Below are 27084 nucleotides of genomic sequence, written 5' to 3'. Positions count from 1 at the left end.
TTATGAAATTTTCCTGATCCTTTACGTCCTTTACATCCAGAATGAACTTTCATGACTGCCTAAAAATGGCCAAACTATATGATTGTTCTATGCTTTATTGTGCTGTCCTTCAGCTGTCATGCCCAGATTTCCATATATATTGGCTTCAGAAGCTTGTTAATATTAAAAATAACTAACTTGGAAGTGTTGAAATCATGGCTGATACCACACAGGTAAATTTTAAAATTGCAGGAAACGCTGACAGAGGTGAGTTAGGAGTGGTATGTGAGCAGATGTTTTCTAGAATTGGGATCAGGATGTGAAGTTGTTGTTCTAAGAACGTAAACCAAGTTAGGATAGTACCTAAGGAGTCTCTATCTCTATTACAACCTTTTTTGTATTGCATGCTGCATGTACACTTGAGGAAGGGTCATTCCAACTATAGTTTTATAATTTGAATGGGCAAGAGGGCAGGGGGATAACTAAGGATGAAGGGGAAATGGCCTCCCCAGGATTAGCCAGCAGCTCCGTGACAGAGGCAGGAACAGTGTCCAGCCCATCAGCTTTGCACTCCTGTACTCTGGCAGGCTTACTGCACAATTTCAGACAGTATTTCATTTTGGGGAGCAACTGATTCATGGTTGTTTTTGACTTCTGTCTGGTCTTTCTGAACCTAGAAATTCTGTTATGCATTAACCGATATGTGGTCACTTGTGCCGGTGTGCAGTATGTGCAATTACAGTTTAAAGTGCTGTGTGCCAGGAAGGAATTCTCACTGCTCCAGGGAGACCCACAACCTTTGTGCAGCCGGTGAGAACGTACTGCCCTTCTCAGGGCATGTTGCTTTTGTACGGCAGGATTAACTGCTAATTTTACTGAAAATTGTTCTTTGTAAAAACACAAGGAGAGAAATCAAAAGGAAAACAGTGCTGAATGCCCACAAGTTGCCCATAAATTACCCATTGCAGATAAACTCCATTAGCAATTATTTTACACTAAGGCATGCAAATGTATACATAAATACAAACATGCATACATATATATGAGACAAAAGCTTTCTTTGACTGATTATCTTCAGATCATTACACCTTCCAAAGGGTTTCAACATCATGCTAAGATAATACACAAGCACACAAACAAAGAAAAGTTTGCTTAGAATACATCTCAAAAAAGAGTAATGTGATACAGCTATAAATGTTCTGTTTTCTTAAATTTTTATGTGGTCAAGCAGAGGGGGTAATAGGCTGGAAATGAGAGACCTGCTTCTCCTCCTGATCTGCTTGCTTCACAGTTGGGCAGATAGTTCCATGGTTTAAAAGCCCTTTTGAGCAAGCACTCCTTCATACCCTGCATTTGTGTGTGTAAATACAGGTGGTGTGTATTTCTCACCTTTTTGCTTATTGCCTCTTGTTCGGACTATTATAATAACAACAACCACAAAAGACAAGAAGGACTGTGTAAGCTTTTAGGCAGAAGCTGTATAGTAAGGGTGAAAGCAAGTAAGTAAAATTGTAGATTTACAATTCTACAGTCTTGTGTTCGAATAGCATTCCTTGTTCAGCTGTAAAATAAGGACTGCCAGTGATTCTTTCCGTCGAGCTAGGTATTTGTACTTTCTTTGTTGTAAYGTTGAACAATAAGTGGTGCAGTTTTCTTTCTCTTCCATTCTAAATGCCAATGAGAGGAAAGCTGTGTTCTTAGGCAGGCAAACATAATTTTAARAATAAATATGTTGTTGAATTCAGTAGTATTGGCCATTTTGATGGATAGAAATAGCTTGGAGATGTATAGAAAAGCATAATGAGGAGTCCTGAAGAATCTTTTTTTGCTAACATTCAAGCAGTGATTGGGAAGAGAATGTAAACTGGTGAAACCAGGGCAGATTTTAGCAAATTGAGGACGAACAGTGCAGCAAAAGACAGAACACAGTGCCACCTAGTGTTTTTGGCAAATCCAGCTGAATGGTCTCAATGAACTTTCAAGGGGGTATGGCTTTCAAAAAAGAAAATACGTGGAACCAGTATTAATGTATTGGTATAAAATGAGTGGGTTGGATCCTCCATTGTTAGGAGGCAGGTGTATAGGTGTATTCTGGCTTTCTGGGAGAGCCTCCGTGGTGTAATAAACAATCTCAGCTTGAGTAGATCCCTTCCAAGTCCCTTCTTGTTATTGAAATATGGGGTGTCACCTGAGCAAAGTGTATGGCATGATCACGTGTCAAATCTCAACAAACATTTCATTTCTCGCAGGGTGCTAGGAACCATGTGTATATTAAAGGAATCTTTGCATGGTCTCAGCCTCCTACTGAGACACAAGATCTTTTGAAATCAACACTACAAAGTTGAGATTTTATGTCATATTTTATCAGTCTTTTTTCATGAACTTAGCAGAGCACATATTTTTCAATGAAACTTTTAAATGAAAAGAGGGTAATTATTATACAAAAATACATTGTGATATTATTAGTTCTGTGACATTTCTACTTGAAAATAGATGATATCGTGCACAGACCAGTTCTGACTTTCAGTGGGTTAAGTTGCCCTCTGGACATCCTCTGTCCGTTGACTGCGGAGGGAGCTGGAAGCGACTGACTGCTTGGATATCTCACATCCATAGAATGAATCCAAACCAGACTGTGCAATATTTGGGTTAGTGGAAGTACATATGCATTTGCTATAGTAGGCTGCTTTGAGTTTTCAGTTGAATATCAAATACACAGGAAGCTTTAGCTAGGTGACTGCASCTAGAGGAAGCATAGTAGCTAGGCCCTGTGTGTAACTGTCTGGTGATAATATTCATATGATAATGTAATAGTACTGGCAGAATGGCAATCTCTATACTTTTCAAATCCAAAGGAAATGAAACAAACTTGAAGCATCTGATAAAATACTGCTAATGTGATTCTTTTTCACTAGCAGCAGAGGAGTATCTCTGTCCTCTTGGCAATGGTTAACAATTAGCAGCTGTCGCTCTTGTATTAATGGGTCTCAACTCTCTGATGGGCAAATCTGAAGTAGCAGAGACTCTTTGAATATAGTGCCATGGATTGAATCTGTTTAGAGATGAGTATAAAATGAAATCTTGACCAGAGACATCTTAGTTTGGTTTGGGTTATAATCTTTGTGGTCTACTCCTCAGGGACTGCCTTCAACAAAATGCTTTGAAACTTGGGAAGGCTTAAAAATTCGGAATGTTTCTTTCTGGGGTTAGGTCTAGTTCAACTAAGGGAGGCTATTCTTTATTGGAATGCTATAGACTTGTAAGCCATGCATGATGTATAGTGCTAAAATAAGTGAAATGTGTACAAGTATCTGAAGGGAGGGTGTCGAGAGGATGGGGCCAGACTCTTTTCAGTGGTGCCGAGCGACAGGACGCGAGGCAATGGGCACAAACTGAAACACAGACACTTCCATCTTAACATGAGGAAAAACTTTTTCACTGTGAGGGTGACAGAGCACTGGAACAGGTTGCCCCGAGAGGTGGTGGAGTCTCCTTCTCTGGAGATATTCAAAACGCGCCTGGATGCAATCCTGTGCAATGTGCTCTAGGTGACCCTGCTTGAGCAGGGGGGTTGGACTAGATGATCTCCAGAGGTCCCTTCCAACCTCAGCGATTCTGTGATTCTGTGAAATTCATCCTTCTGAGCAGAATCAAGTCCCATTCATGGCTTAATAGGGTTTTGTGCTGATTGCTCTGCTAAGGGTTTAACTTTACCTTTACTGCTTTTCAGAACAGCAGAAAAAAAAGTAATAATTGGTAACTTGTGGAAACTATACTGTTAAGTTTGGTTTACTGAGATTCATAGAATCCCAGTATTTGATATCTGTGATATGTTTTATTCATCAAAATTATTGTGAATCCCCAAGGCTTCTGTAATCTTAGCAGTGAATGGGATTTCTACAAAAAACTGTTAGCTGTTTGTTATCCTCCCACTTCAAATGTCCCAGTCATCCAGCACAAGGGCACGAACAGTGCTCTGTGATGCTGAGTGATCTGTCAGACAACATGACTAATCCATAGCAGATAGTCTAAGGGAGCAGTTCATGAGTAATGAATGATTTAAAAGTTATTTGTTCCAATTATTTGGTAGATGCTGGAGGACAATCAACAAATCTAGAAAGAAAAAAGAGCAGTAARGTAGCATAATAAAGTGTGATTTCCCTAAATCCCATTCCTGCCTTGACTAGTTAGTCTTGACAAGTAGTGAGATCAGGCCAACTTAAAAGATGTTAATTAATACCTTTTTCTTACTTGTTTTACTGAAATGTGTTAGTTTTTGTTCTTGTGACCTTTGTCATTTGCTTTTTTATCCCCTTTGAATTTATCAGAGTTCTTTAGTCAAAGTACAAAATGAAATCTGCAGGAAAAATAGATGTGCATAAAGTAGACTAAATGAAAGACCCGTCCATCCTGCCTGGAGCGCCAGACTTAGGGGAACCCTGCAGCACTCCAAGAGACCTCTCCTTTCCGGCACAGTCAGCCCATCGCATGCTCAGACAGTCCTTGCTCATGGTACATAGCTCATGGTCTTAAATCACAAATAGTAGGCAGTTTTCCCACCTGAAGAATCAATTAGATTTCATCTATTACTGGATTTATATTTCTGAGGGTTTTGACACATCCATGTTACCTGAAGACTTTTATCTACCTTTGCATATTATTACAAAATTTATTTTACAAAATTCTACTGGAATAGCTATATTAATAGGAGGACAGTATTGCTGAAAACAATCTTGACTTTATGTAATTGCAACTTGTACAAGTGTAATGTGTGTTGTTGGAGGTAGTTTTGCATTTGGGAAATAAAATGCTTTGTTCGTTTCAGCCTTGCCTCTAGCCTTTGCAGATACGTAGCTGGAAGTATGCTGCCAAATCCAGCATTGCGATTATTTTATTAAAACCCTTTTTAAAGTGAAGTCAAGAATTCTGGAGTATAAAACTGCACACAGTATCAGTAAGCAAGTTGAGTTGAAGCTGGAGTCTAAATTCCTGCTCTAAGGCATGTTTTGTAATACTTAAATGCTAACGATAGTGGGCTTGTTATGTTGTATGGTTTCAACTTCTTTTGTACTCTTTGTTGCGCTGTGGCCTGGCTGAGCCTTGTGTTTGTATTTTATATGGATTAAAGATATTGCATCTATTCTTTAGGAGATACCTGGAACATGAAAGCTGTTATATTAAATTAGTTCATTACAGTATTACATGCATAATTACATAAACATCCCTTAGGTCCTTGTTTTGATCACCTCCGATCTGGGTTGTTGCTGCTACTGACTTCTAGAAGCCTCTTCTCCCTAGTATATTTTTAGTTCTAATTTGAAGTTGTCTGGAGAAGGTTCTGTTTATTTCCCATGGTAATGGCATACCTATTTTTTTAATAGTTCTGAACTTAAATCAGTTCTATTGGGACATTTACATTAATGCTGAAGAGGCATCTCAGTGTTTTGCTGCTAACTGTGTTTCGCCTGGAAAAGCACCTTGGTCTGTCAATGAAGGGTACTGCATAAATGTCATATATTATTATTTCTTTATTTTCATAGCACCACACTGACATGCTACCTCCCAAATACATCAGTAACCAATCTACCTTGGCACTTTTGTCATTCCAATTTTCTTTGCATTTTCTCCCTGTGTGTTTTCTTTACTTAAGGCTCCTTGGAACATTGCTTTGGTCTTTCTCTATAATTAAACACCAGCAGTTTGTATCAAAGCTACCTGTTTTGGACCTTTGGGTCACTCATCCTTTTTTTTTTTTTTTTTTTCTCAATACATAGTTTTTAGGTGGCTCATTTTTCCCCTTTATCTCATCAGTATTTTGTCATTCCCAGGATAGCTTGCTTACTCATTTTTGTTTAGAACAGGCAGGAACATTTCAGTCCTACATTCTCTAATGCCTGATATTGCATTAAAGATTTATTGTATTAGGAATTTGCTGTTGCACCCTAGTAATTTATCATATTATATTACACTTCACTTACGATATGCACGATTAAAGTAGACAATAGGTTAGAACAGACAAAAAACAGATTTCCCAGGTTAATAACTGAAGACATTGACTGGAGAGTTAGTTACGTATTAGTGGCATCAGACCAAAGAAATGTTTGTTTCATGGAGATAGAAAGACAAGAGCAAACGCAGCAAGGAAAAATACAGGCCTTGAGCATAGACCTTGAACTTGATTAACACGGTGCCTGTATTGCTATAGGTAAGACCTAACTGATTGTCTGAGATTTATACATGTTAGTGGAAATACAGCTTTTTCCATGGCCAGTCTTTGGATTGCCCTTAAAATAAATAACATCTTTATTGTCCTACCAAGGGAAATAGACAGTCAAACCCTGCAGAGACGTGCTGGGTACATTCACACGTTCTTGCTAAATGAGGGATGGTGSCTGAAGTTACTAGGAAGGGCTTGTCAGAGTGAAAGTGTGAAAGCTAGAGTAACAGTGCTCCAAAATTACTGCTAGCGAAGGATTTTGAGACAAGCATGGTTGTGAGTGTTGCAGAAGGAGAAGAGGTCTGCATGTTAAAGTGTCAAAGTTGGCATGTCAAGCCACTTCTAAGCGATGTATTGGGTGCTGCTTCTGCGGCAGGTTGAGTGGAGCTGTCCTCCCTTCCAGTGAACTGAATTGTTTACCTGTGCTGAGATGAGATGCCCCCTGGGTGCAGGGAAATAGTTGCATGAGCTTAACACATTGAACTCAGGTTTCATTTTGGTATCTGTGTAACTATTGAAATAATTAACTCAGAAGGTTTCCGTATTCATTCAAGAAATTTTTAAACACATCATAGTGGTATGATTAAGTCCTGAACTTAAATGTTGAAGCTTTCTTATTGTGGCATTTTCATTTATTTCATAAAGCATGCGATATTAATCTACAGTATTACTTCAATAATATATAAAGTACTTGGTAAAATGATTGTAGAGATTTTACTTTACATCTTAATCTTATCTCATCCATAGTCATAATTAGTCAGGTTAAATTCAAACAAAGAGCTTTGCTTTTTGCTCAGATGATTGTTTTCCTAATGGTAGGAGTTCTGAAGGAGTTATCTTTTTTCATGTTGTGTTTTCCTGCTAAATGATAGGGGAAGCTGCCATTGCAGTAGATGGCAGAGTTAACACAGTATGTGCTGAACTTTATTACTATTTACAAAAACATCTTGTGCAGTAGAATGTGGTGTGTAGTTTTGGATGATTACCTCTGGCTTCTGTAACTGTTGCGCTATAGAGCCCAAAGTATGAGCACAAATTTCCACTGGATATCATTTGGCAAAGTGGAGACTACTGAGTGCAAAAAGAAACCCTGAATAGTCAGGAAACAAGCTTATGAGATGAATGGCTTTAATACTTTTGTGAACCATTCGAAGTCTACTCATACTAGAAATGCATGCAATTATCCATAAAATAAATTGCTTTTGTCTTGTAATTGTCTTGGCTAATTACCTTTTTAGCAAATTAAAAGGTGAGGGGGATGAATGCCTATGTCTACGTTTCTTCAGAATCGCATGATTATTTTGTCCCTTCGCATTGATGTGAATCCCCATGTTAAAAATGTTAGATTTACACTTTTCYCTAATACCTCCGGCAAAACTTGACTGTGCAATCTGTGCTACCTGTAAATAAGAATGTAAATGTTCTATAATTGATGATATCCATAGGCCTCCCCCCTTTTTGTGATACTTTTTCCAATTGGGAGAAAATATTCCAACTAAAAGCTTCTTGCAATTAAAAATCATATCACGCCTTCACAATGCTTGCAGTGTCTTGAGGGCTGGTTTTCTTGTTTTATACCGCAGTTGAAGGCTGTTTGGATTGAAAGGAAACTATATATTATAAAAGTGGAAAAAAGCATACAGAAAGCTTCTTTTTTTCATCAGTTGAAACATTTGTAGATGGCTGTAGAATTAACTTGGTTCTCCTGCCTTAGAAGTTAAATCTTTTATACTCTGGAATTTGCATGAGCCCTGATCTGTGAAAAGGAAGAAATTTAGCAGCTAGGCAGATAGAGATCTAAGCTGCTTAGAGTTTGGTTCTTCTTGTTTGGATAAGATTTATCATAACAGCATCGAGGCCATGAAGCAGGGCAATTACAATGCTACCACTGTCACTACGATTTGCATTTCTGTGGCAAAACTTCTAGATAAATAACAGAAGATTTAGAAAATGACATGAATTTAAACATGTAGCTCTTTACTATCTGCCTGTAAAATGATACGTGCATGTCATATTCAAAGAACTTACAAAATATAATTCCATGTGTCTGTATTTTAATGATTTAGTTTAGCTACACCAGGGAATCTGAGTGTCAGCAACTGTTCCATAGTCATCCTGAGAACAAAAACGTATATGGGTGGGTTTTGCTAAGTCTAGTCTAGCTCTGCTAGTTAGTGATGCCTCAGAGGTTAAGTTCATCAAAAGAACCAAAATATTGACTTTGCAGAGGAAAATTTGCACTACATGGGAATTAGTGAGCTTTTCTATGCAGTCTGTCCAGTTTAAAACCTGAGCAGAAGAACTGTGACTGCAGGAAGGAGTTTTCAGGACTGCTCCTGTTGCGCTGGCAATCCATGTGGGAAGCAGGGCTCTCTACTCGTCACTGCTAAAAGTGATCTTTCTTGAAAAATAAATCAACATCCAGGTTAGCTTAGTTCTGCTGTGATTATTCCTGCTTCAAAGCTGTATTGGAGTGATTGTGTGATCATTTGTGCTGTACTCTTAGCACAGATATATGTTCTCTGACTTCTGGAAGCAAATGCAATAAAGCAGAAAGAATCAGCTTTGATCCTTTCCCGCTGGATTACAGGATAATTTGCTTGGCCTTCTGAACATGTGACAAATTATAGGCTGGCACTGAGAAAACCTCGCTAAGCCACTATCCGGAATGAAAGCAGCGCTCTGATTTTCATTTATATCCCCAGAACACCCAGATTAATCAGACAGTAAATGCTCCTGTAYTCAGTTAAAAGGTTTTTGTGCCTGGATGGGAGAGAAGTTGTGGGCACCTGAATGCGAGCCTAGGTTAGCGCTGCGGTGAAGACTGACTGTGCAACATGGATCGTATAATATACCATAAAAAACCAGTACTGCTATTCCACAGATGACAGTTGTACCCTCCTTTCTCTCTTTATGTAATTTCAAACAGTTCTGCTGAGAGGGTTTCTATCACATTGGCACTTTCGCTTTGAGCTTTTTTTCCCCACTGTGTTTGCTGAGAAGAGACTGAAAATTCAGTCAATCCTAGGCAGACTTGAGATAAGGCATCAGAATACCCATATGAAACATAATCCACTACAGAGTCCTGATAATAAAACTGAACGCATAAAAATATTGAGAATAGTCAGTGCCCTGGAACTCCCCTTCAGCTAGAATTGTTAAAGCTGTGTGAGTTTAGAGGAAAAAATCTGCCTCTTCTGCAAGTTCCTATTCCTGTTCTTATTTAAAAAGCTTTGAGCTGATGAGCCTACACGGAACAAATTAATTAAAATCAGTAGAGGATTTAAAACATGAAGGTGATGCAAAATAATAATGTTAGAGGCCAGATCCTCAGGTGGTCTGAGCTAATGTAAGTCAGTGACTTCAATTAAGCTATGGTAGTTTCCCTAATGTCAGAGGGTCTGGCTCCAGATTTTGTGATCTGTCCAGAGACCTTCTACTTAAGGAGTCATTGAGCCAGAGAACTAGTCAGGACCAAGTAAAGGCTTTTGAATTTTTATGTCAATATTAGTGGTTTGGCCAATATTGATATTTTTATTTGTTTGGACCAAACTTTTTYCCCCCCCCCCATTAATTTTCTGGCAAAAAAGAGAAAAAAATCATTTTGTATTATACCAAATCTTTTTGCATTTCCTCATTCATCTAGAAAGACCTAAAGAAATGGGAGAAAAAGATAATAGGGTCTGTTCCACTCTCGGTGTTCAGCAGGATGTTACAGAAAGGATTGGAATAGGCTGCATAGAGCTGTCAAGTGCCTCTGCTATGTTGTGAAGGCATTTGGCTTATGTTGCAGGTCTAGCCATTTCCATCTGTCCTACCAAAACTAAAACTGTAAATCCTTTTTTTGTGTGTTTTAACTGGATTCTGAATAATTTAGCTGCCATGTCTGTTTTTTGAGTTCTCCATTCATTCATTCTGGCTTGCTAATTGTCACCTGATGAAGTGCTGTGGGATTCCTGCTTGGAGGAGGATCTACTCCACGCTGGAGTTCCCTGCCCTGGACTTGCGTTGGCTGCTACTTACCACTTCTGTCAAACTGCATCAGTATCTGTACTGCAGAGTCAGAAGTAGCAACTGCATGTCTAAGATATCCTCTTTTTTTTACCTTAGTGATGGCATAGTCTTTATGTAATGGTGTAGGTTAGTACCGCCACTCCAGCTGCATGTTTTGAGGGAGGACATAGCTACCGTATTTTGGCAGCAGTTCCAGTCAAGGCAGACTAGGTGACGTGTTAAAGATTGGTACGTGCAGGATCATAATGTGCAGCAGTATCTTCTGGGGCTTCAGGAGCGTGATGTTTATTTTCTAAGGGGTATTTGTGATGAGTACCTTTCTTTGCTCTTTACTCTGCCCTACAGTTCAGAAGAGGCAGAGGAACTGCTGGGTGTAAAAGACAGAAGGGGACAACCGAAGAAAGTCTGTTTGTTCTGTTAGCCATCCTTGTTCTCCCTTGCTTTCCTTTAGTGGCATCCCTCTTAGMACAGTGCTGCCAGGAAGCAATGATAAACTACAACTGAGGAAGAAAGTGGTCCTAGGTAACATTTTAGTCTGTAAAAATGTGTACTTCTTCCAACTCTGTGTCGTTTTTGTGAGAATATCTACAATCAAGAAATAACAGCACATTTCTTTTGTCAGTTTGCTGTCTGCTTCAAGATGTGAGTCCAGATGTCTACCAGAAAACAGATGTACATACTACATAAAAACACATATGACAACTACATTATTCAGTATATACATAAATTCTACTACATCCCACATCCTCTGTGCCTAAAAAATTGCTTCTTTTTTTTCAATCAAGAAAACACTTCTGTTCATAACAATGATATCCCATTTTCTTTGTTTTTGATATCTCCCTAGTTTTCCTGCATAATAAATTTCTGAATACTTACCTGAGGAGAGTCAATAGTGTAATGCTGTGCAGAAGCCACCTGTTCTGTTTATACACAGAAATATTCGGTGCTGTCACTCTTTGCTAGTTTTACTTGTTATTTCGGTTTCTTTTACTATTTACAGCAATGAGATACATGTCACTTTTAACATCATTAATTCTTTTCTTGCTGACCTAATGTTAATACTACAGGGAAGATTTGAACCTATAAGTCTGACAAACATAAGGTACCATGTGTTTTTAAAGTCCAAACAAAGAAAGAATTCCAAAAAGTAAGAGAAAGGCAGTGACAAACATTAGCTGTCTCGGAGATGCCAAGAAGAAGTTATCAAGGCTGATGCAATGAATGAGAACAGCATCAAATCGATTTAGACAGTGCGGACAAGCAGAAAAGCCAGTACGAGAAATCTCACAGCTAGCAAAGGGCCGAGAGGCAGGTGAAGCTGGTGTTCCAGCCCTCTGCTTCATCCTCCGCACTTGTGTTGCGTTGTCTCTGGGGCGGCTGTAGAGAAAAGGGCATAAACCAGAACGTGGTGCTAGGTGCCCTTCCCCAGCGAGCCCAGCCGCGGCTCCCCGGGTGGGCTGGAGCTGCTGACCCAGCTGAGGTAAGAGGAGAACCGGTAGTAACAGGCCAGTGTCCCGTAGTTTCTTCTCACGTATGTCTGGGTTACCTCTTCCAAGCTAAAGTCAAGGTTAGGATTGCAGTGAGGGGCAGCATTTCAAATAGGGTTAGACATTGGGACCAATGAGTAAGAAGCTACAGAGCATGTGGCGGTAAGGAAGGGCTGGAGTTAATAGGAGCCAGTGCAGTTTATTGGCTTTTCTTATTCAGCTGGACCCGTTTTTCCTGTTGAGACTAAGGTAAGAATCACAGTTAGCCTTAACTGTTGGGAGCCAGAGTGTCAGGCTTTCAGGTGAAAACTGGAAGATCCAGAAACCTGGGATGTAGGGGGAGATGTGGTATTGGCAAGGGCTGATGTTGAGCGGTTTTCTGTGAGGATGGGTCGTCTCTTTATAAGAAGACTAGAGTTAAGCTCTTGTGTGTGTGTATTTGGGAAAAGTGTTGCTTGCTGCCTGAAAGGCGACAGATTTATTTGTTATTTTGTTTCTTAGTATTTTGGCTGTGTCCCAGAGTATTTCATCTGTTCCTGTGTCGTTATCAGTTACCTAAATGGTTTTGCTTTCTTGCTGTGTAGCTTTTAGATCATTAATGTTACCAGAATTCTGCAGTAAAATTATTTCTCCATCTAAGTTCCTTAACTCCCYCCTTATCTTTTCAATAAATAAGACTGATAGCTTTACCTCAGAGCATAGTCAGAATTTAAATGCCCTCCTTTTACAATCTTTTACCCTCCTTGTCTGTATTAGATCTGTTAGTAATAGATCCATTCAGGACTATGAGTGTAGAATGTGAAAGTACATTTTAGACTGGCAATGAAATCTTGTCTTTGAGTGTTTAAGATAATTAAGGCCTTATTTGTTTACTTCTGGCTAGTGAGGGCTGCTTTTTGTACTCCTGACTAATGAAGCTGAGAGGTATATCTCCTCTCTTTGACTACTAGTGTTAACTTTTTCTGTCCCTAAGAAAGAAGTAACTCAAATGTTGAATGAAACTGTCAGGTAGAGAATATAATTTTTCAAAACATGAGTGTGACAAAGATCCGGTTACCTGTCACTAGTATAATATTAGCTTATGCAGATGTATGCAGTGACATGAATATCACAAAAGCATTCTTGGAGATCCCTTGAATTTCAAGCCAAGTAACCCGAATCCTAAATTTGTTCCTCAGTCACTAGATAACCTCTCTCTATATAATCTTAGTATTCTAGTTGCTGTGACAGAAATATTTCACACAGTAATCGCTGATTTGCTTCATGAAAGACAGTCAGAACATGATTAAATGTTTTTCTGTCTAGGCTCCTCAAGTTCCCCATTAGTCCGTTCTTTAAAGAATGAAAGTCCATTCATTAGTCCATTCTTTAAAGGTCTGGATTATAAAATATGTTGTAGTTTCCTATTCTTTTTTGCAGAATTGAGAACTTTTAGTGATGGTGGTGTTTGAGTAATGACTGATGGATTATCAGTCTCTGCCAGTGTTTTCTGATCTTCCTCGTTTTCCATGGAGTGGTGTTCTGCCTGAGCTTTCTCTCAGAACTGGGATTTAACATTTTCATATTTTTCAAGTAGAAATTCAGTGATGAGATCAGTGATGAGTAAGATGTTTTGTTGTGCTGTCAAAGAGCTCTTTTTCAAAGATGCTCCTGGAGCCAGCAGCATGTGTGGTTCCTTTATAGAAAGAAAACAAGCAGCTGCTAAAGGCAAGGAGCAGTAAGGTAGCAACAGGGGGCTTAATTATGCCCAAACTGCTCAGTATTTAGGTGCACCTGGCACTCTTAGGTAGAGTACATAGGTTTTTATTACAAAGATGTCTGTGAAAAAAGCTATTTAGGATTTAGCAAACATTCTGAAAAGGCATTTTATCACTATAAATGCTAATTCACTGAATCTGATGAGATATCATTTTTGAAGTATACCCTCTAGGTGTCAGGTAACGCTTCTAGACATAAAGTTTCAGTGTGTCAGGTCTGTTAGGTAAAAAGCAGGGCATATTATGGAGAAGCCTTTAATTACCTGAAGGAGTTATATGCAGCTATATAGCACAGAGTATTGCTCAGGTGCAACCTTGCTGAGACAGAACGTGTGAGATGAGTGCCCAGTACAAGAAAATGAAAGTTGGAAAGAAAAATCATCAGATTGGTGCATACAGCATTCCCAGAGGTTCAGGGTAATCCCACTCCTACTCCAACCGATTTGGAGCAGTGGATCTCCTGCTGGAACACTTATCTCCTACATCTGGCGTAAGCGTCCCATGCAGGGGTAGCAGGACTGAAGAGGCTTTTTTTAGGTCGGAGACTTCTGTTTCCTCTTACTGCAAGCAACCATGCCCTTGTTTGCCTTCTGTGACTGAGCAAGCTTCAGACTAAGCAGATCTTTTGTCCTACTGCTGGTGCTGTCATTTCCTGATCCAAAACCTCTGAGTCAATGGAAGGACTGAATTCTGTGGCTTTTGCTGATTCTGTCAGAAAACAGCTGACGAATGAGTGTTAAAGTGTAATGGGATTGTTTTCGGTTTTCTGTCAATTTTGGATTAAACAAGAAAGAGATCCAGCATTTTTTTAGTTGGTACAGTCTCATGTGTGTGTTCATGATTCATTTCCCAYCTCATTGTGAAAGATAAATATGAAATAATACTAACAAAGTTTATTGTCTGTCAGATTTTAAATTGGGGTTCAAATAACATTTTGAGCAAATATTATTTCATTTGGAGTTTACTTAGTCCCATTTAAAGCATATTCATAAAATCATCTCCCACTTGATGAGAAATAACTTTGGTAGTTTTGTAGAATGGGACATTGATGTGAAAATGAAAATCATGAGTCAGGTGAATACAGTCAGGCAAATGGCAAAGGCTGAAGGATTCGCTTTATTTTCTTTGAGTGCAGTTTTACAATACTTAAGAAGGTTTTCTAAAAATGTCAGTCATCATTAAAAAGGATATYGGTACTCCTGATGTTTATTAGCATTCTTATAGTGTTCCTCTAAAGGAAAACTTCATTTTGAGTGTTTGCACATTAACATCAGGCTTTTCCCCTAAGCTGGACATGCTTTCTGCTTACTCGACGTATTTTCATGTGTCTAACTTTGAGCTGTGCTGTGTTAAAACTCCGATGTGTATTTTCAAGGGCATAAGCTGTAAATTTTTTATGAAGATATTAAAGTTCAAGTTAACTTCTTAATGCATCCTTAGCCTCCAAACCCTTGAGGTGGAAATAGCATGAGGGTGGGGGCAAGCATATAAGTTTTCTTAACTTTCTTATTTTGAGAAAGTAATAACATTCTGAGTTTTCATAATAGCGACAGTCCATGTCACAGAAAATAATATGTGACTTACCAGTAACTTCTGAGGAAAGATATATATAAAAAGCACATTTTCAGAGAAGTAAAAAGGAAGGAATCTTACATTAACTAAAGGCTTCTTAGTTTCTTTCTGTATGCTCAAAGTGAAACCATCTCAGTTCTGAGCTACAGTTGACCTAGTGTTCTCTAATACTGTCCTAGCATTTCTCTGGAGACTTTCAGTACTCAGGGAAAAGATGACCGTGGCAGAATTGTAACATAGTAAAATATATCAAGCTCAAGAGGTAAGAGCTTTGCATCTTAAAAAAAAAAAAAAAAAAAAAAAGTAGGGATTTTTGGTGTATGCAGTGAAAAACTTTGTTATTAGTACATTCCTCCACATCTCATTATTTTACATATGAAATTTGCATCACCTGAGTGGCTTAATTTATCATACTTGTGGAAAAGAGATCTTGTTCTATATCAAACTTCTAACCTCTGAATTTATTGTTGGAACAATGTCTGAGGCTTTAAGGACTTATTTGAGTTAAACTTCTGAGATTTTCTTACAGCCTGAAAAGGCTGGCATACTTTCCATAGCATAAAATCAAGGCATCTTAATACTGTATTGTTAAATGACATTATCTACTACGTATTCTTTTTTTTGTTTCAAACTAAAAGGTATAAATCTAAGTTTGCTAGATTCCTCGTAGTCATGTTCTACCTTGCATAATTTTGAAACTCCATCCAATTGTACTACGTTTTAAATGGAGCTTGAAACATGTCTAATTTAGGAAATATTTACATATAATCAAGGAAACATGACAAGGAAATCTATTTAGCAGCAATGCAATCAGTACTGTAATTGATATCGGAAATCTTTCTGGGAGAACACAGCTAGTTTAGCAAAACAGTTATGTCTTCATATATTGCACACAGAGGAAACCAGCAAATTGCACTGCTTATTTATTTACCACCTTCATCATTATAAGTAATATTATTGTGTGGATGCTGACTTCCCCCATTTGCTTTGTCACGAATCAGTAGAACGAACTGCACTTTGCGCATGATGCATTTTTCAGCATTCATGCAGGAGGCTTTGATATTCAGTCTTCATGCAAAGGATCCCCGCTAGTTTTTTGGCCGTGTGATTTTGGCCACAGCAGGCGAGGCGCAGCCGTCACGATGCAGAGCCTGTCTGCATGGCCGGAGCTGGGAGTCACGTTATAGGACAGCACAGATCCAAGGTTTCGCCCCAGCTTGCTTCATGTTCATCTGAACGGCTGTAGCTGAGCATAGGCTTCTATCCAGCCAGCCTTAAACCTGTTCTTTTGCATTAAGGCTAGACGTGCCTCAAGTCCCTTTGTGTCTTAGCTCTTATCAGTGCCACAAATCCTATTTTTTTGTACAAACATTGAGTCAAGTGCAATAGAGTGTGAGGGTCTCGAATACTGTGGTGTTTTGGGTCTTATAAGTGCTTAAAATTGTAATTTTTGGAATACGTAGGTAAGGCTTTTCCTATGACCCATATATATCCCATAGTGCTTTCAATTAACTGTGACGTTTTTATGGGGAAAAATGATGAGGATTTGTACTATGTGTATTGTTGGCAATTTTGGGGGCTAACTGGCTGAGGGGCACAGGTTTGCTGTTAAGTAAGAGGTTGACAGGAAGGATGAGAATGAAGAGGTCTAGAGCTGCTTGTTTCGGGGGTTTTCCTGCAGAAGGAATTTCTTCTCTCTCTTTCCRCCTTCCTCAATGACATCTATCAGCAGCAGCATAAAATGCACTTGACAGCTGTAGTTACTTGGGTTGGGCCCAGTGTCGGTCACCTGAGGGGATCAGGGTTTGTAAGAGCAAGATTTTCTCCACAGAGGGGCTAAGACTCACTTCAGAGAGAATTTGCTTTCTGTCTATCAACAATATTGTGTGAGTATAACTTTGCCCAGTCTTTTCCCTTAATTCTTCAGTGTTAAATTAGTATTTGGTTTTATTGGAAGTATAATTTTCTTTCCACTTTCTATAGTTTCACTGATATACAGATATTGAAGAAGCTAATTTACTTGCCAGCAACTTTTTATTAAATACATTTATGCCATTCATGTATCTAGCAATGTGCTGATTCTTGGATAACAGCCACATTTTTATAATGCGCTAGCTTAGTGCCAGCTTTTATGATTTGTGAATTAGTGCCCATGAGATGAGGGTTGCCACTTACTGAAACTATCTGTGAAAATAATAGATACAGCACTAGGCTTGTGATGGATGCAGTTTATTTCCATTTGTTTTTTGGATATCTCGTTTCTTTCCTTAAGCACAAAAGTATATATCTGTTGTCTACCAAAGGAAATAGGTTATAAATCAAAATCGTCTTGCTCCTGTGTTCAGCAAGAACTCATAACTCTTCTTTTTTATTATTATTTTATTTTAAATATTGGCACATGCAACATTTTTTGGCGCAAACTATTAAAAGTTTCCTTTGTGTAACTTAGTGACAGTGTAAGTAGCTGTACCAGCGTAGAAGAGAAAATGAATACTATCTTTCCCTTAATTTTCATTGCTATGGTTATGTGAGTTTAATATAAAGTTGTTAGTCTGTTGGAGGTGAAGGCAGACAGTGTTACATTTAAAAAGCAATGAATGTTAATTTTGGTCCCAACAGAACGTGTAACATGTAATACCTAATGCTGTAGTGAGGCACTGAGCAAAACACAAAAGGATGATAAAGGAATAATGGAGATCTTAACTCTAGCAGGAAGTGAGGGATTCGCTTGTCTGGAACTAACCCAGGAGCTGATGGATCAAGACAGAAAAGATGTTCGTTCGTCATCAGTTAATGAAGCTCTTTACCTGTGACCTAGGTTGGGGTGTTTAAATCCCTGACAATTTAGTAGAGGTGCAATTTTAAGAAGGTATAATATATTTCTATAGAAATTACAGCAAATATTTAAAAATATTTATTTACATTTTTATACCTTTCTGTGTCCTCAAAACAATTTTCTCATAATTTCAATAGGATGGTTTTAAAGCAAATATAATACTGTGTTATTTTCTAGTCATTTCTTTAGTACTTTTAAATAAAGGTAATAATTTTAAAATGACTAAGAAAGTCACCTTTTCACAGCTATAACATACCAACTGAATTAGATAAGTCATTGGACTGGCTCAGATATCTTGTGAAGCATCACTTTGAGTCAGCTGTAAGGCTGTACCAGGAGTACGCTAGCTTAATCTGCATGAAGAAAATGGCCGTGTTAGACCATTCTTTAGTCAGAGTTATTTGCATGTTTTAAATAACGACAGCTCACAGACTGTGATTCACAACAGGGCTTTTTCTTTTTGCGTGAGCTGCCAGTAACTTGAGCAAATAAGGAAACAATTTCCCATACAATTCTTTCCCACACCAGGTCCAACTATTTTAGGAGATAAACTGAGATATACCAGGAAATTCAAAGGCATCGCAATTCCTTGGCTGCCAATGAAGGCATATGTTAGTAATTAAAATGTTCATAACGTTATTAAATGGAAATCTGCATCACCATAGCTGCATTCAGTTATTCTCCTAATGCTCCTTCTGAAGCATGTTGGTCATGAATGAGAGTCCATTCTGAACTGTACCAATGCTCTTCCTTTTAAAATTTTCAGAACAGAAGTTGCTTCTACATTTTTTTCAATTCTTAACTGTACAAAATTGTCTTGAGCTGTTTTTCTCTGTAAAGCTTAGATTTCCTTGACTAGGTACTTTTGGACAAAAGAGTCCAGGTATTTTATTGAAGGATATAGTAGTAGGTACATATACATTTTCATTTTCTATGCTTCTACTATGCGTAGAAGAATACTGTTGAAATTTCAAAGTGATCAAAAGATACACTTATTTTACCCATACTAGAGATTTTATTTTGCAGAAACTGGAATTATAATTCTTTGATCCAAGCTACCTTGTTGTTATTATTATTGTAATCCTAAATATTTTTGTGGGAGTGGAAAATCATTTCCAGCACTTTAATTTCCCAGATGAATTATATGCCTAGCTCCTGTGGCTTTGTTCATTTTCGGTGGTAGACACATTATATACAAACTTTCTCTGTAGTTAGGAACTAATCCCACATCCACTGGGATGTATATAGAGTTTTATAYAGCGAATAAGGTCGGAATTCAAGCTGCACCTTTCTTCTCAGAATACTTCAGCTTTTGGGGTTATCTCAATATCTCACTTGGAACAGTGATACTCTCATCCAAGGATGTCTCAGCTAAGAAGGAAGGAATTTTCCTTCTTATTATGCAGATCTCATTTAGATGAATTACAGAGGGGTCACAGCTTTTCATTAGAGATAATCACTTTTATTAAATCGCAGGCACCATTGTTTCCTTCTTCATACGTGTTGAGAGCCAGACTGGAAGTAATCCAAGCAGCTTCAGTTTTGCCTGAAGTAGCAAAAGAGGTGAGAAATTGCATCTTTTAAACTTTATTTCAAGCTGCTATTGGTTAAGGTTCCGAAGAGAAGTGCAGAGGGTAATGTCAGTTAGTAAATTATTTTAAGAATCTAAGAGATACAACTCTAAAGAGATCTTTAAGGACACTTCCTAACAGCCTGTTTCAACATCGTAGAACAATTTAAGCAATAATTAGTTGTAAAGAAGCATTTGGGATATATTATCCTCTCCTGTACCAAAATAGCAGGTTGATATGTTCATCAGATCCCTCCAGAAGACGATATTGCAGCAGTTCTCCCAGCTGCTCATTGTTGTATCGCTCAGTGGGAAAATAATGTCATTAAGCTGCTACAAGAAACCCTTTGGAGGCTCTCTAGAAGTTGGAGAGTAGAATCCCATGCAGTGTTGCTCTTTCTTCTTATATCACTTATTTCACATCTAGAATGAGTCCAATTTTTTCATCCTTTCTTTGGAAATATGTATTTTTTTGCTACTGGGCTAACTGGAGAAATGTATTTCCATTGACTTCCCTGACTGTGAAATTATAGATCTATTGGATTTCATTGTGGGGTTTTATTTAATACAGGTATACGTAGCAGAAATAAGAGATTGAAAACTTCCTTAAAATGCTCATAAAAAAATCATGCAGGAGAGAGAGTAGCATTATTAAAGTCCCATGGCTTCTAGTTTTCACATAAAAAGCTCTTTTACCTTGTAATGGATACTGAAGTATGAGCAACCAAACACAAAGATGATAGTACCAGAGAGACAATACAGGAGTGTTTTATGAATCCAGGTGGATAAGAAACAAGAATTGATCTAATTCTATAAAGTCCCTTCCTGACCATGTTACATGCTATAACTCAAACCTCTGTTTATTCTGTTTGAACTCAACGTGGAAAAAAATCCATAAAATGAAATGCAACAGTAAATAAAGAATGTTAGTGCTTGGAAGAAACATCAAGGCTGTCAGTACCTGCAGAGGAGTTACTTTGGGAAAACACTGTTTATCTTTATGTCTCTTTTATCTTTGTGCCTCTTGCTGTCAATTCCTGCGTCGGCAGAAGCGAGGCAAACTTTGCCGTTATTTTGCCCCTTCAGCGCGGTGCTCATTACTTCTTCTTCGTGTACTGGGAACAGCGTTTCAATAAGAGCTCACTGCCTGCACAAAAGGTGATCCCTGTAGTATATTACTGTGAAATTATATGGCTGTGGGGAGTAACAGCGGTAGCTGTAGCAGCAAGCATTCCTTAAAATGTTTTTTAGTATTTGACGTCATTAAAAATGATGCCAGTAGTATGCATAAGAGTTGTGCTTTGTATTGTTTGAAAGTGAACAAGGAATCCTTGTTCATTCCCCTAGCTTCTGCAGTTCCTATGCACTTTAAAAATACAGGCTGGTGTTTTGAAAGCATTGATGAAATATAAGCGTGAAGGCCTGTTTTGTCCAGCATGCAAAATGATTTTGCTGCACACATTTCAGCTGGACCCTTCCAGGTTTATCAGCTAAAAGTTTAAGTCAGAGACAAAACAGAAAGATGGTCCAGCAACTGAGAGGCATRGATCAATGCCCAGCCCACTTCACATGCCCTCAGTTACCTTCAGCAAATCACAGTCAGATTTTTAAGAGTATTTAACCTAAACGTGCCTATGAATAGGTGCAGCACGTGTCAGACTGCCAGAGTCCTGGAGAAATTAGAAATATGCAGAAATCCTAGCACACGCCACATTTTACTCAGCTTTCTCATAATCCCACATGCAACAAAACTTCTTTTAAAGCTATTATAATTACTCGTAAGAATCCCATTGGTGGTAAATTTGTTTAGTTTTATTATAATGGTGCAAGAACCACTTGTAATGCTAGAGAGTCAGGGTTTTTTCGGCTTTGGCACCATGTTAGGTAGATCCTATAATTTCAAATTCCTCTTTAAAAATAAATTTAGGCGAGGTCAGATCATGGTGGAAACTGAGAAGTATTCACGTTCATACCCGTCTTTGACTCGAGCAGAGCCGCACACGCCCTTGCAGCTCCCTTGAAGACAGAGAGGCCTCGTGCGCACTAAGAAGGTTACTGCTTCCCTGCGGTGGCAAAATGATTTCCTGCTGTTCATCTGCGCCTGAGGGTGGCTGAATAATAATCTGCAATTAACAAGCGTCAGCTCCTTCACCTTGACCACAGATACAACCATTATTCTTATTGCCGTTTTTTCAGGACACGTACTAGGTATTATTGGTGTAATTTTTTTAAAGACAGAACCAGATGTGCAATAGGGTGCTCATTAAACAGGGTAACAGGTACACCAACATGAAGACTTTTCATAGGCACGTCTCTCCTGCTGTTTTTAACAGATAGCTATAGGCAAGAGCTAGTTACCGCTGTGCTTTCTGTTAATTACATGCATTTTTCTTCCTTTGTCTCCTAATGGATAAAAAGTAATTTACATATTCCTTTATATGAAATCTTTCTCTCAGTGGAGATGTTTGTTAGTCTAATTGAGGTGTCGTTTATACAAGGTAGTGTCGCTGCTGCTCAGTGACTATTATGTGCATACATTTCTTTTTGCAGGATGGTATAGAGAGCCAAAGAGCAATGATGATTTTCCAATGTCAAAGGGAAGCCCTCTCTAGGATGGGAATTTGTGAAGGTGCTGCCATTGCTGATGAGCACAGTAGAGTGAATCCTTCCCGGAGACGGGAATTCGACTGGCAGCATGGTCGTTTCAGTCAGGAACAAGCTCCCRCATACCAGTAATGGATTTCTTTGCCTGTGTAAAAATTTACTCCTACTATACTTGTAAGGATGGTGGCTAAACAGGCATTGGAAATAATACATTTCCTTTTCACAATATGAATTCGCAGGGGTAGTTGCCATTTATCTCTAGTATGTCAGTGACATGAGTAGTAGGTTTGCTGATGGATTTGTGTGTTTTCTCCTAGCTAGTCCACAAAAGAATGAAACTAAAAAGCCAGTTATTAAAATTAACAGGGCTCTCAATGCCATTTTAATAGTATAATGTAATTTTAAATGAGAGAGAAGCAATCTCTGTGCTTGCTTTCTCCCCCCCAGCCCCAAATRCGTTTTCCTTTGCATTTTGTCATTAATCTCTCTTCCAAGCTACCAGACCCAAAGAAGTGGCTGGTGCTTGAAAACCAAAACAGCAACAAGAAGACTGTTACGGAGCAGTTCCTCCTCCTTCCTCTCCAAAGGATTTGACTTTTGCCCTGGGAGTCCCTGATGGGCYTGTGTATGAGGTGGTGATGCTAAGGTAAAAGCCAAATCAATTATATTTTGGATAGCTTTATAGGTATTTGATACTGAAAAAAAATTGAAGTCAGTACAGTAGAATTCACAGGAAAAAGGCATCTGACTTTGAAGACTGAAAGAAAAAATAGTGCTACTAATACTTCTCCCCAGGTGTTTTGAACCTATCTATCATATACAGAATATCATGATATAACCCGGCGTGCAGGCTTTATGTGCTGTGTTTTGATGCAGTGTGCACTATCCAACCATCTGAACTATTAAAACTTTGTATTGTGCTATGGCATTGCATAATGTGCACATACCTTTTACATCAAATTAAGGTTCAGCTACAGGTGATAGAAAAAAAAAGGAAGAATTACTTGAACTGTTACATTCCATTCTCATACTCTGAATTCTCTCAAATATATACTGGAAAAAATTTTTTAGAAACAAATCTGCATTAAACTTCTTGCCAAGCTATCGATGCTTTTAAACAGGTACTGCATGCTTTTCTAGTGCAAAGCCTGCGTGATGGAACTATTTGTTAAGTTAAAATACGAGAGAACATAGTTTACTTTCACAATCCTGCAGTGTTACTCTTTTTTCCCTTGCCAGTTTTAATGGAAAGTGAGTTGTTTCGTAACGAGCTGAAATAATGAAGCCAATTTCCCATGGATTTGTGTCCTACTTTCCACCACAAATGTTCCTCCTGTTCTCGCAACTCCCTTCCTTCTTCCCCTCCCTCGCTGTACTGAATTTAACTCTCTCCTTTCCCCAAACCTCTGGCTAGGAGGAGGCAGCACGGCTGCGAGCGCGTGGTTGGCAGCGACAGGCTGAGCAGCACAGGCAGCTGTTCGGCTCCAGGGGAGACGTGCCATCCCTGCAGGTCGTGGGGCGCTGGAGCCACTAACCTGAGCTTCCTTCCTTTATCCGTCCTTTGGTTTTCTCTTCTAGAAGTCTCCTGCSTTTGAGATCTCTCCTTCTCTGTCAGATTCATCTGAATTCAGCCAATCAATAAAAATGTTATTAATAAGGAGCAGATAGAAAGCACTATCATCTAAGCCTCGTTGCCTTTGAAAAAATGGCTCAGTAATGGCTCATGCCTTTGTTATCAGAATTATTCATCCAAACTATCACAGGACATATTACAAAGGAGCAAGCTGCAGTAAGACTTTTCTTTCTCTGCATACACTGCGTGACTGGCATTGCAAAGTTCTTGGGGGGCTGTATATTTTTATCTGAAAAGACAGGAAAAGAAAGTTTGTTTTTTTTTTTTACAAGTTTCTCGAGCTGCTATTTTCCTCTTTACTGAGCAGTATGATTTAGTTCTCAGTATATTAAAATGTATGAGAGAGGCCAGACACATGGAAGCTGAAATGCTAGCAAAAGCAGATTAAAGTACTGCAAAGACCAAACAGTTGACCGAGGACAGCCAGGTAGACTGTCCCTTTCTGCACGTGGTGTTCCCTTCAAAACCTGCTTTGAAACAAATCTGCTCCCCAGCTATGTAGTGGTGCTGTTGCTGCAATGCATTTGTCAAGACACTCCTCTGTAGTTAATAGGATTCTGTATATTATGCACACAAACTAATTTGTAGCTGATCAGCAGGTAACATTATCCCACTGTGGGGCATTCATAGCAGATATGTACCTTTTGTTCCTGAACAAGTAGATTTTCCACTTATAAATTTTGTTTTCAGTAGTGGATTACTCTCATATTGGTAATTAAACTCCACTGCTGACATTTTTATAAATCTAGTGCAGCTCAGTTGCACATGGTAGCCAAAGTTATTGTCTTGGGGAGTCCCTGTTAAAATAGCTCTTATAGTCTTAGTCTAGTACAAATTCTTGATGTTTTTAAAACAGTAATGGATATCAGATGTAGAAGTTGGCAGGTAGTGAAGACCATTTGTTCCCAGTCTTTGGCCTATGTGGTCCTTGTCTTTTTGTAGCAGCTTACGTCTCTGAAACATTGTAGCCATACTGCCAAGATAGACATGAATATTRGTTGCAATAATTGTTTCTAGCAAAACATAATACTGAAATTAATCTAGATTTTTTCTTTATGAATTCTACAGTCAGGCTAAGTGCGGTGATTGTCCTCTTACATTTATCATTAGACATCAAAATCAGCAGTTTGGATTCTGTGTTGGAGGGGATGATAGAAAATAGAGAATGGTTTAAATCTGGCCTGGAAGTGCATTTCTGTAATCAGGTCCCTTTGGTTCAGATTTAAATAAAAGGTTTGCACAAACCTTTCATGACTCTAAACTGCTGGACTTGACAGTGTTCCAGTGAAAACTATAGAAATGAGAGTTTTTAAAATCCCTGGCGCACAGTCAGGTAGTTAATCCATACTTGTCCCTTTGCTGCATGCAGGTCTCATGTTCTTTGATTGCATAAAGATGAAAATAGCAAATGTTAAGAAAAAACCTATACAACAGTCAGTAACAGGGTGGGAAAACCTTCTAATGAATGTGCTGTGCCTGTTTCTTCTCTCACAAATTCAGAGCTTCTAGTTTAGAATGGAGGCGGCAGGTTCAAGCAAGAAGGAGCTCTGCAGGCAAGGATGCACTTCGCTACAAGATACTCTCTTCTGTAGTTTGAAGGTGGGCAGGGGGGTTTTGTTGTTTTTTTTTTCTGATATTACTTGTGCAGAGCTTCCCTGTTTGTTTTTGACGGATAACAAAGATACTTTGGGATTTTGAAAGGAAACTGTTGTGGCACTCGCTGTGTTGGCTGGCTGCCGTTGTTACCGGGGTTTAGGCAACTGCCACAGAGATTTTCTAAATATAACAGGCCGTTTTACCCCAGCGCAGTTCCACTGCTGGGAGTGTGGCTGCAGTAGTTGACACAGGTTAGTAAATCCAGCCCAGTGTGTTGACTTCAGTTTTCTTCATCTTTCTTTGAAGTGCAACACCATTACCAAGAGGGCTTTTGTTGCAGTCCGTTGTGGTGACTTAACATAGGTTTCATTATGCTTATTTTTATATACATGARGAAAATGTGTATTTCATGTTAAAAATACTCAGCAAATCATATAGAAATAGTATTACTGTGAGAGGAATCTAGGCAAATTTGCCATTTGCCAAAGTTGGAAAGAGATCCAACTCCATGCTAATGACAGTGACTAAAAATGCAGCCAGCAGAAAGCCATTAATTATAGCAGCCTTCTGAAATCCACAGTTGATTGCAGCATGTTTTTTAATGTAGATGGTGATTGGGACCAATACAGATTTTAATACTTGTGCTGCAAAGCAGAAGATTAAACCATTCTAAATTGCTTTATTTACATGTCAGATTGACCAGAAAACAACTTGYATTATGCATATAATATAGAATAAATGTAATTTGTATCCCTGCTGAGTTTCTGCATTTGCACAAGAGGATGAACTGTTAAGGCTGTGTTATATTTTTATATATCTTCATATGTTAATAAGGAAAAAGATCTAAGGGCTTAAAAAGTAATCTTAACAGTACCTCACAAATCTCAAATTCTTCCTAAATTTAAATAGCTATGGACCATGACAACTGTCTTTTGCAGTTTAATCTGCTTGCTTGTTAATGAGAAAGAATATTGTAAATTAMAGAAGACGCCCTTGAGATTACACACATTGTCATTGCTGCGTTGCAGAAAATACAGCTGCTGTGAGAGAAGAMGGGTGTTCACACTCTCTATGAGCTGTTCTGAAAATGTTTAGATGTAGTCATATCTGGCATACTTGCTGACACTTTTCCTAATCCTCTACATTCACAAAATGCTGCTGAGGAGGGTAGTCCTGCACTGCAAGAAGTTGTCCAGAAGGTTTGGAGGTTTTCTGGAGTCGGCTCAGCAAAGCCGTGGCTGACCTCACCTAGGGCTGGCAAATGGGCTTGCATCAAGTGTGAGGGGGGACTAGGGATCTCCAGAGGTTCTTCCCAAGACTAGCATTTCTATCACTCTGTGATTATTCCCTCTCTAGGAGCAGTGCTTTTCTGAACTTTTTTCCCTTACACAAAATATTCCTGTGTATTGATACAAATCTACTGAAAGAAAATTTCAAGTTAACTTCTACATATTAGAAAAATGTTCTTTTTGTAAAAGAATCTCTTACCACACTGGAAAGGAAGGAGGCCAGGATGTCTGTTGAGATGTCTATTCAGAATCTAGTGAAATTYAGAAGTAAAAGCTGTTTCGGAGTGTTATTTTAATTCTCTTCAGACTGAAGAATTCAACTTTTTCTTTGAAGAGACTCAGAATAAGTTAAGGGATTTTTTGTGAAAAGTTTTTTAACTCTCCCAAGCAAATTAATCCAAATGAGGAATAACTGACAGCCTGACAAATTAAATTATTCTCAGACAATATATCTGACAAGTGTATGAACACAGTCAGAATAGGCTAATAACAGTAAAATATTAGCAGCCAGTGAAAGGCAGTCACCTGTG

At 38.6% G+C, this 27084-nt stretch overlaps 1 long non-coding RNA gene across 4 annotated transcripts in view; it reads left to right on the top strand.

Moving 5' to 3' along the window:
* LOC112962524 overlaps positions 1 to 27084 on the top strand; it is a 104255-nt gene that overhangs the window by 41908 nt on the left and 35263 nt on the right. The window contains exons 3-4 of one of the 4 annotated variants that reach the window (XR_003252335.1): positions 19339 to 19425; positions 20482 to 20590. This is a non-coding gene — a long non-coding RNA (uncharacterized LOC112962524). Of the gene's footprint in view, positions 1 to 19338; positions 19426 to 20481; positions 20682 to 27084 lie in introns of those variants that run through there. The other 3 variants (XR_003252336.1, XR_003252334.1, XR_003252337.1) reach the window with 3 other exon arrangements.

The sequence above is a fragment of the Apteryx rowi genome, unplaced genomic scaffold (assembly GCF_003343035.1).
Source record: "Apteryx rowi isolate R43461 unplaced genomic scaffold, aptRow1 scaffold_15, whole genome shotgun sequence".
NCBI classification, from domain to species: Eukaryota; Metazoa; Chordata; class Aves; order Apterygiformes; family Apterygidae; genus Apteryx; species Apteryx rowi.
This window is presented reverse-complemented; position numbering and strand designations above follow the sequence as displayed.